Source organism: Hibiscus syriacus, unplaced genomic scaffold, assembly GCF_006381635.1.
Source record: "Hibiscus syriacus cultivar Baekdansim isolate YM2019G1 unplaced genomic scaffold, ASM638163v2 tig00109916_pilon, whole genome shotgun sequence".
In the NCBI taxonomy this organism is placed as follows: domain Eukaryota; kingdom Viridiplantae; phylum Streptophyta; class Magnoliopsida; order Malvales; family Malvaceae; genus Hibiscus; species Hibiscus syriacus.
In genome coordinates, this window is record NW_024062526.1 from 280,062 (window position 1) to 290,380 (window position 10,319).

The window sequence follows — 10,319 nt, forward strand, 5'->3', positions numbered from 1 at the left end:
TATATTTCTATATTTTATTTTTTGATGACAATAAATAAAAATATGACATGACATTTTAATATATATATATATATATATCATGTTTAACATAGACTTACATCAATATCATAAGATAAAAAGTGTATCATTTAATTTAATAATATTTAAAATAAATGTATAACTAATTAGAACTTCTTTGTTTTTTAATGTTACATAAAATAACAAAATAATAATAAGAAAAAAAAGGTAAATTTTTTTTATTTAAAGTTCAGTTAATAAATAAACCATTCTTTTTCAAGAGATACATTTAAGTCTTGCAAATGTCAAATATCCAGTATGGCCTCTAGCTTCAGCAGATGGTCGAGCCATCACTGCCGGACAACTTGGGTTGTCCCTCGCACTTCCTTCGCTTGAAGACGACCTCCTCCTCTTCCAGGTGGACATACGACTGAACCACTGTCGTCAACCTTCGAGCAATCCATTTTCCATTCCGAGACTTCGTATGTTCAAAGTAATATTTCAAAAGTCCTTATATCTGTGTATATTACAAGAACTTTATACTTCATATATACCATGTATAGATATGGAGAACGGTTCCAAGAAAAGTCAGTGCAGAATGCAGATATGAAATTCGAATCTCGATATCTGTAAATCCTTTTATTCCCTTTTTTCTTAGACTGCAGCCTATTTCGTATCGAGAAAAATAATGCACAAGCAAGAGATAATACACTAGTTTTGGAAAAGCAACCTGTAAAGTTCAATCTAAGAGTTTCACACGAGCGTTGGACTTGTTCTATGCATGGTGAAAAGGAGCACAAAATTCCATCTTGTTTCAACATTTTTCCAACTGAAGGAATGACCAGCCAAGGCTGTGGTAGGTCGAGAAATATGGAATCTGCTGATCCGGAAAATTCATCCGGAAACACCTTGCCCTGAATATCTCAAACGCCAACAGTCACTAAAGTGTTTACACCAGTCCTCTCGAAATCCTCTCTGTCAAAGGCGAGAAAAATCTTAAACATTATAAACCAACATACAAAAGTACATGTATACATATTGCACCTTCACTATTACAAGTGCTATTTCGAGACTTGCATCTAACGCAAGATAAGGGTTCTAACGTCTAGGGTGTCTACCACTCTTTACAGTACCGAAATAGATTCGAGAACGAGAATTTGAAACATTGCAGATATAAATGCAGAATCTAACAATACGTCAAAGCAATTATCAAATAGCTAGTATCATATAAATTGATCTTTGAAACTTAAATTTCATCAGAATGAAGACAACATTAACAATGCACACTCACAAAAGAAATGAACTTTTTCTTACCAAGCTAAGGCAGCCCTTTGTTCATGGAAATCAAATGTATAAACATGTCCTGTAGGAGCAACAGCCCTTGCAAGTGATGTTGTTAACGATCCACTTCCAGTTCCGGATTCAAGAACCAAACAACCGGGAACAATTTCCAAGTACATAATCACAAAGACAATATCCGCGACATAGAGAATCTGGGTCCTATGACTTAGAACCAAAGTCCGTAACACTGGTGTTGGAGCCAATAGGTAAATAAATCCACCCATGGTCCTAAGCACTTTGGAACCAATTGGCTTCCCGATCCAATCCGAATGTTTAAACAAGCAAATCGATTTTTGAAAACTGAATTCTCACACACTTTAACTGCCTTCATAGTATCATGTTTCTCATAGACAATAACCAAGTCTCCATCTATAATGCATCGATTGAAACATATCTTCTTCGAGGGATCCATTAACAACATTTTCCAAAATGTTGAATTCTATGAAGAACCAATAGAAGCAATAACCTGCAAATACTGACAATATGTTCAATGTAAGCTGATAATTATTAAATTCTGGAAATCCCATCTCTTTCTTCTTTTATTGAACTTATGTAAATTCGGTACACTGTAAAATTAAAAGTACCAAAGTTTACCATCCAAAAAGAGAGTATATTAAACTGTAAACGTACAGGAATTTCAAAAACAAAAATATTACCAAATACCCAGGGTTCCATGAAGATTATGGTGGGAAATAAATCGAGTACGAGTAATTTTCCTATAACCAGATTAGTGAGAATGCGAAATAAAAGTGGAAAAATAATACCCGAAATTGATAACAGAGTTCAGCCAATTATGCCTACGTCTCCGGACTACTGCATATATTTTACTAGAGAGAAAATTTACAGGTATTTACAAAACACTCACTACTCACAAGAAAGCTCTCTAGTATTGGGAGAAATAAATGATCTGGGATGATTTTGAAGCTAAATGGGTTAGGGTATTTATAGTTGAAGCTTAAGGACTAATCTTGTAAATACTTTAAATTGTGCAGAGACTAAAATGTAATTAACCCTATTACAAAAAATAAAAAATTCAACAGCCCACATGGACCAAATTTAGCCGCCCAACTTGTATTAGCCGCCCATGTGTTTTTCCAACAATCTCCCACTTAAAAACTGATTTTAATCTGTCATCATACCTCGATCGATGCAGCAGCATTTCTGGTCTTGTTATTCTAGCATGTCAACTGAAGCTAGACACAACTTTAGTTTGTCCGTAGTCATCGTCTTTGTTAACATGTCTGCCGGATTTTGAGCTCCACTGATCTTTTCAAGTTTCAAAATCCCATCTTCCATAAGAGACTAGATATAATGATATCGCAATTGTATGTGCTTCATCATGGAATGAAAAGACGGATTCTTCGCTAGATGGATAGCACTTTGACTGTCGCAATAAAAGACATTGTTTTCTTGTTTCTTGCCTTACTCTTCCAAGAAACTTTGGAGCCAAACCATCTCCTTGTTGGCTTCCGTAACAACGACATATTCTGCTTCAGTTGTGGAGATAGAAACTATCTTCTGTAGTTGAGAAACCCAACTCACTACGGTTCCTCCTAGAGTATAGACATATCCAGTAGTGCTCATTCTGATGTCAACATTTCCAGCTAAGTCAGCATCTACATAGCTTGTCAGTATCGTATCTCCACCTTTGAAACAAAGTGTTTTGTTTGTAGTACCCCGCAGATATCTGAGGATCCATTTGACTGCTTCCAGTGTACCTTGCCCGGATTATTCATGTACCTGATAACAGCTCCCACTGCATGAGCAATATCTGGTCTAGTACAAACCATGACATACATCAGACTTCCAATTACTGAGGCATACGACACCTTCACCATGTGTGCACGTTCTTCTTCCGTCTTTGGTGAATGTTCTTTGGAGAGTCTAAAATAAACACCTAAAGGTGTACTTATTAGTTTAGCATCTTGCATGTTGAACCTTGAGAGAACTTTGTTTATGTACTCAGCTTGTGATAACATTAAGGTCCCCGACTTTGTGACTCTCTTAATCCTCATCCCAACAATCTGCTTTGCAGCGCCCAGATCTTTCATTGCAAACTACTTCGACAATTTTTGCTTCAATTTTATAATCTCTTGCATGTCTGAACCTGCAACGAACATGTCATCAATGTACAACAATAAAATAATGAAGCTGTTGTCGAACTTCTTGATGTAGCAACAATGATCTGATTGGCATATGGTAAAACCACTGCTACTCATGAAGCTATCGAACTTCTTGTATCACTGTCTAGGAGCTTGTTTTAAACCATACAAGCTCTTCTTCAACCTGCATACCAGGTTTTTCTTGTCTGCCTCTGTGAAGCCTTCTGGTTGCCTCATATAGATTTCTTCCTCCAAATCACCATGAAGGAAAGCTGTCTTCACATCTAACTACTCAAGATGTAGATTCTCTGCAGCTACAATTTTCAACACCAGTTTGATTGTAGACAGTTTCACGATTGGAGAGAAAATTTCATTATAGTCAATACCTTCTTTTTGCTGAAAACTTTTGACAACCAATCTTGCTTTGTAGCGTTTGCTCTCATCGTGCTCTTCTTTGATCCTGTAAATCCACTTGTTATGGAGCACTTTCTTGCCTAGTGGTAATTCAGCTAATTTCCACGTCTGATTTGACATAAGCAACTCCATCTCATCTTTCATGGAAGACTCTCAATTGACTGAATCCTTCACCTGCATTGCTTCATTATAGCACTTCGGTTTACCATTGTCACTCAGCAACAAGTAGTGCAAAGAAGGCGAATAACGCTGGGTTAGTTTAGGAATACTGGAAGAACATCTTAGTTCTGGTGTGCCTGGTTCTTCTTGAACTGCTTCATGACTAATTTGAACATCATTTCCAGAAATCTCCTCGAACTCAGCAAATTCCTTTGTTTCAGCTTTAGTATTGGAGCTACTTGATTCTATGGTTTACTTGTCTTTGTACATCACATTCTCATTTAAAATGATATCTCTGCTCCTGATGATCGTTTGATTTTTGTAGTCCCAAAACCGGTAACCGAACTCATCACCACTTTAACCAATAAAGACACATTTGTTGGACTTGGTATCAAGTTTAATTCTTTCAGCAGAATTTATGTGTACATAAGAAATACAACCAAACACTCTTAAGTGTGAAAGGTTTATTTCTTTTCTACTCCAAACTTCCTCTGGTATTCCGCCATCCAATGGAACTGAGGGCCCACGGTTAATCAGGTAAGCTATAGTGTTGATAGCTTCAGCCCATAGTAATTTGGGCAAGTCGGCATGTATCCTCATGTTTTTGGCACGTTCATTCAAAGTTCTGTTTATGCGCTCTGCTATGCCATTATATTGCGGTGTCATGAGAACTATAGTCTCCATCTTGATCCCATTGTTTGCGCATAAATCTTTGAATCTACTATTTCTGTACCCTCATCCATTGTCCTACCTCAACTGCTTGACTTTCAAACCAGTCTCATTTTCCACCATGGCCTTCCATTTTCTGAAGGTATCAAAGACTTCTGATTTCTTCTTCAGAAAATAAACCACACCTTCCTTGTAGAATCATCGATGAAGGTGACATAATATAGTGAGTCTGCAAGAGATGGAACTGGAGATGGTCCCCATACATCAGTATGAACCAACTCTAACTTTTCTGCCTTGGGAGTCTTGCCAATCTTTACAAAACTGACTTTCTTTTATTTGCCAAAGATGCAATCCTCGCATAGTCCGACATCTATATTATTTAGATCCAGTAGTTTCCCTTTTGATAAAAGTGTCTTCATCCCTTTCTCGCTCATATGGCCAAGCCTTTAGGTTTAATTTTCCATCAGCATCTGCTACTGCAATGATATTCTATAAATTTGAGGTTACATAGAGAGTACCAGTCTTCTTATCACAAGCAATGGCGAGTACTCCTTTGGTAATCTTCTATTCACAGCCTAAAAAAGTTGTATTATATCCTTCTCCATCAAGATATCCTACAAAAATTAAATTACTTTTGAGGCCAGGAATATGTCTCACTCCTTTCAGCGTCCAGGTGGTCTGGTTTGGCAACTTTAATCGGATGTCTTATTTTCCGACGATCTTTAAGGTTTCATCATCAGCTAGGTGAACCTTCCCAAAATCACCACTGACATAGTTCTCCATGATTTCTTGGCATGGGGTGGAGTGGAAAGATGCCTCTGAATCCAAGATCCATGATTCAATCGGACTGTTGACACTTAGAATCATGGCATCACCTATCTCTTCTGTCATGTTGACAGATTCCTGTGCGCCAGTATCTTTCTTCGGTGCTCGACAATATCTTTTAAAGTGACCCTTTTTGCCACAATTATAACAGGTAAAATCATTCTGTCCCGTTCTTGATTTTCCCCTTCTGGATTTCGATCTGCCACGATTTGTATTTCTTTCTGAAGTTCTTCCTCTAGACTCCGTGTGCAAGGCTGAGGAGGTTGATGCTTCACCCAATTCTCTCCGTCGAATTTCTTCACTTAATGCCAGATCCCGAACATCGTCGAATTTCAATTTATTGTTTCCCGACGAGCTGCTAACTGTTGTAACAATAGCATTCCAACTGTTTGGTAGACATGATAAGAGAATTAAAGCTCGAACTTCATCATCAAATTCAATTTCCACTGAACTCAACTGGGTTGTGATTGTGTTGAGTTCATTTAAGTGTTAAGCCACAGATGCCCCTTCCGCCATCCGTAAATTGAATAATTGCCTCATCAAGTGAACTTTGTTTGAGGATGATGGCTTCTCATACATATTGGAGAGAGCCGCCATAAGACTTGTCGTGATCTTTTCCTTTGCTATGTTGAAAGCAACATTGCGGGATAATATCAGTCGGATAACTCCGAGGGCTTGTCTGTCGAGAAGAGCCCAGTCTTCATTCTTCATGCCCTCTGGTTGTTTTCCTAAGAGAGGTTGATATAGATTTTTCTAGTACAGAAAATCTTTAATATGCATCTTCTAAAAACCAAAGTCCGCACCATCGAACTTCTCAATTTTCACATTCCCTTCGTCTGTCGTTATCGCTCCCACTCGAATCTGGCTTCGTTTGGATCGTTTCTGACAATTTTTGTGAACCACCGTGTATTAGAACACCTCTGTCGACAAATTCATATCGCCGACAAAATTTATACTATTCACAAAATTCACTATTCACATGAATAGTAATAAATAGTACCTCGTAGAAAAATTGAGAAAATTCACAACCAAAAGCTCTAATTACCAGTTGTTGGGAAATAAATCGAGTACGAGTAATTTTCCTATAACTAGATTAGTGAGAATGCGAAATAAAATCAGAAAAATAATACTTGAAATTGATAACAGAGTTCAGCCAATTATGCCTATGTCTCCGGACTACTGCAGATCTTTTACTAGAGAGAAAATTTACAGGTATTTACAAAACACTCACTACTCACAAGAAAGCTCTCTAGTATTGGGAGAAAGAAATGATTTGGGATGATTTTGAAGCTAAATGGGTTAGGGTATTTATAGTTGAAGCTTAAGGACTAATCTTATAAATACCCTAAAGTATGCAAGGACTAAAATGTAATTAACCCTATTACAAAAAAAATAAAAAAATTCAATAGCCCCCATGGACCAAATTTAACCGCCCCACTTGTATTAGTCGCCCATGTGTTTTTCCAACAGATTAAACTATCAAACACAACCAGAAAGACCCAAATTCATGAAATATATACATCTACATATACACATATTTAACCATAAACGTACAAGTGTATACAATACTACCCATAAAGAATGTATATTCAACTATAAATGTTCACAAGTTTTGAAAAAAAATATACAAATAAAAAACCAAAGTTCCATATATGCAAGCACAAGAAAAGACACGAATTCATGAAAAATATACACATACATTCAAAGCAGGTATAGGGGAAAAACACTATCAGTTATTTCATGAATAATTAAGCTAGAAAATTGAGGGAAAAAGAAATACTGACCGGAGATTTAGTTTTGACTTAGGAGGCAAGATTTATCAGAGGGGAAATCGGAAGTTTTCGGCTTTATGAATGGAAGAAGCAAGAAAGTAGCAAAAATCGGGTGCTTTTTGGTCATGGGGTAGGGTTTTGGAATATGTGCTTCGGTTTTCGGAGTCCAATGAATTAGGCTCAAACAGTTGTTGGACAAGCTAGATCTAGACGTTCTATTAATTGGCAAGATTGGCCCATTAGGCCAGGTGCAAAAATAAATTTGCACATTAGGCCAACCACAAGTTTATTTTCGAATCTACGACAAATGTTACTGTACATGCTAAACTCACCCTATTGGCATGATAAGTTTACCCAAATAATATTTTTAAATGGATCCAGATAAGTGGATCATGTGAGGTTTAATATTTTAATATTTTTTGGGAACTCATCATGTCGACATGAAGAATCCCAATAAAATATACTTTTTTTGTAAAATTAAGTAATTAATTTTTAATAACAAAACTCGTCATGTCGATGTCATGAGTTTCAGTTGGATTTAAAATTAACTAGTTGTATATAGTCGTTGGGCAAAAAGCATATTTTTTTCATTTTAGAAATTATAGACATTGAAATTCATTCCATCGACGTTACGAGTTTCGCTGAATTTAAAAAATAATTTATTATGAACTAATTTATTACAAATTAATAATGATTTTTTAAAACTAATACAATCACTAAAAATAAAATAAAAAGTTTTCCTTATATTTCCCTAATTCTTGATGATGCTGATGAGTGGTCGAATAATAATGACGTGGGGCTCGTCGATTTTTTCGTGGTCGTTCTGCTTGATCGTCTTCATCTTCATTTACTTATTCTTCAACATGAGTTGTACTAAACATCACTCTTATAGAACCAAAATCATAATAAATAATAAAAATAGCCAAGATCTAATCTTATCAAATCATCAAGAATAAAATACTAGATTTGCATAAACGTACTTGAATTAATTGATAGAGATTACCCAGAAGCTTGAGATTTTTTAATATTTCTTTGGTTGTGATCATCAAGAAGATAGGTTTACTTTTGCCGTAAAAACTCTCTAACGGGATAAGAGTAATACAAGTTAACCTATTTCTTGGGGACCACTACCTATTTATATAGATTGAATATTAGGTCAATCTATTAAGTATTTATAATTCTTCCCCTCATCAAATTATAAATACAACTTATGGTATCTACACTTTAATTCCATGACACTTTAGAACCCATGACACATATAACATAATTGGTCACTTAATTTTGTGTTACACTTTATGATAACATTATACATTATACATATGTGTCATATAATTATGGATTTTAAAACAACAATCTCTCACTTGGGCAACATATGTTTCTTGATAGATGTATAACTTTATGAGCTTAAAATTTGTTATCATACAATAGGTTGTCTATGACAACCTTGTCCATCAACTATATCCATATAGGATTAAAGCGGCCTTTGTCATATTTATCATGACCAAACCCATCAATGGTCACGTATACAAACATAGTCAAATGATATAGATCAATCATGGAGCGTAGCATGAAAATTATATGCAATGTGATCCGCACATGTCTATTTTCAACTAGTCTTCTTTAAACATTAGTGAGATCAAATTTTATCAAAACTAGAGTGGATAAACCAAAACAAACTTTATTTCTATAGAAAATAACTTTAACATAAATATCCTTAAACTGAAGTAACTTAAATTATGTATAGAACAAACGAGCATTAATATTACAAACTTTCACTAAAACCAAATATTCTTAAACTATATTACACCCACATGAGTAGTGTTCTCATGAAAGACCTTGGGTGGTAGTACTTTAGTAAGCACAGAGTTATAAGTTTGTACCAACATGCTCTATAAACACATAATCACTCTGAATTTTCTTTATGAACCAGAAACATAGTGTCTATGTGCTTAAACTTAAGATGTTTCTATTTTATATGGGGGGAAACTTCAACTTAGTTATCACAAAATAACTCTGGTGGTCTTTCTTATCAATCCATAATTAACAGTTCATGTGAAAAAATTTTACATTCATATTCTGTAAGGTATGGCTCATAGATAGAGATGTAACCTAAACCTATTATCATTGAATAAAAATTTTCTAGTGCCGCCTAGGCACCGAGGACGTAAGCACATTGCCGAACCTCGTTAAAATTCTTGTGTTCTTTCGTTTACTTTGCCCGATTTATCAACAATTGGTATCAGATGTCAGGAGCAAAATTTCAAGTTGCGAAATTTGATGGTCTGGGTAACTTTGGATTATGGCAAACGAGGGTGAAGGATCTGTTGGCGCAGCAGGGGATCCTGAAGGCTTTGCGACCTACAAAGCCGGCATCGATGGAAGAGGAAGATTGGGAAGAATTGCAACAACGAGCAACAGGAACCATACAATTATGCTTGGCGGACGAGGTTATGTATCACGTCATGCATCTATCGTCTCCAGACAAAATTTGGAGGAAGTTGGAAAGTCAGTTTATGTCCAAATCCTTAACGACAAAACTGTATCTAAAGCAGCGGTTGTATGGGCTGAAGATGCAGGACGATCATGATTTGGCGCAACACGTGAATGTCTTCAATCAAATCATTTCTGATTTGGCTCGGCTTGATGTAAAAATTGAGGATGAAGACAGAGTGATGATTTTGTTGTGTTCGTTGCCTCCCTCTTACGAACACACGGTGACTACTCTTACATATGGGAAAGAGACTATCAACGTTGAGGAGATTACTGCAGCCTTGTTGGCTCACAACCAGCGGAAGCAGAATGCAGGGGAAAACTCTCAAGCCAATAGCTTATATGTCAAGGGTAATCGAGACCGTGGACGGAAGCCAGAGAAGGCAGGGTCTGGCAAGCGGAATTCCAGATCCAAATCTAGGGATAAGAAGACAATTCACTGTTACAAGTGTAAGGAGGTGGGACATATGAAGCGAGACTGTCCGAAGTTGAAAAAACAAACTGATGAGAAGCGTGATGTTTTATCCAAGTCTGTGAACGTGGTTGAGGA

General features: G+C 36.3%; 1 pseudogene; it reads right to left on the bottom strand.

Moving 5' to 3' along the window:
• Window positions 1-218: 218 nt before the first annotated feature.
• On the bottom strand, window positions 219-7,335 carry LOC120210129 (annotated as a pseudogene).
• Window positions 7,336-10,319: the final 2,984 nt, after the last annotated feature.